Below are 1,038 nucleotides of genomic sequence, written 5' to 3' on the forward strand. Positions count from 1 at the left end.
CCCCTCCCCTTGGGTCGAATGTTTACAATTAAGACACATGTGTCCGCGAAGGTCATAGCACCGGTTCTGCGTGCGGTGGGGGGAGGGGGGGGCTAACGAATTGAAAATGACTGCATATTTATGTCTCCGTGCCATTTTGTTGCGTTGCCGAGGTCCCACCAATGTACGAGGGTTGACGGCATATTTGACTATCTTGGCAAGTATATAGACAACGGAAAGATCATATTTTTAGTAAGAAGAAGTACATTTTTTGAATAAATACCCAACAACAAATTTTTGATGGGTTCTCGTTCGCATATCAGGCATTTCCCCGCCAATTGGCTTCCAGGTAAACAAAAAAAGTTTGACATCTCGAAACTCGGGCTTGCTCTCTCAAAAAATCTTCGTACTGTATCGGGCTATCTTATTTGTCTGATGCCATTGTGCCGTAAAAAAGGGAGAGCGTGTTATTAAAAAAAATGTAGTTGAGGAAAACAAATTAGATTATGGCCAAGTGGAAAAAGAGTGAAGACAAATGGCGCCCCGGGTCTACGTGATCTGCCGAGTAGGAAGACACAGGTGCCGAAAGGATTCTGACACGTGTGGATCTCCTGCTGGATTGCGATCGAGCTACTGCGCATATGCCTTTCCTCTATGGATGCTACCTTTACCATTAACAGTGGATTCCTCCCTTGGGATGACAGCTACAGGCAGTTCAATGCGTGTTGCCGCATCGCTGCGGCGACAGACCAGCGGCACCGGACAGTACATTGAAGCAAGTGGGATAGGTGTGCTGACAGGTGAGTTGTGTGTCGGGCCATGCCCGTGCTCTCAATGCTGATCGCGACAGGCATGGCATGATGTCGCGTAAGAGAGAGCACGCATGCATGCGGTGGCCGCTGCGTGCCAACCATTTTCCTCGAAATGTCGTTGGAAAAGAAGGAAAAATACAAATAAATTTGTTCTTTAACTCAAGTGAAAAAATGTAATTTATACTTTTTTTGCTTAGGGCCATGCCTCATAGTTTCACTGATTTGGGGGTCCGCGTTTAAGGTTTAA

Source organism: Triticum dicoccoides, chromosome 1A (assembly GCF_002162155.2).
Source record: "Triticum dicoccoides isolate Atlit2015 ecotype Zavitan chromosome 1A, WEW_v2.0, whole genome shotgun sequence".
NCBI lineage: Eukaryota > Viridiplantae > Streptophyta > Magnoliopsida > Poales > Poaceae > Triticum > Triticum dicoccoides.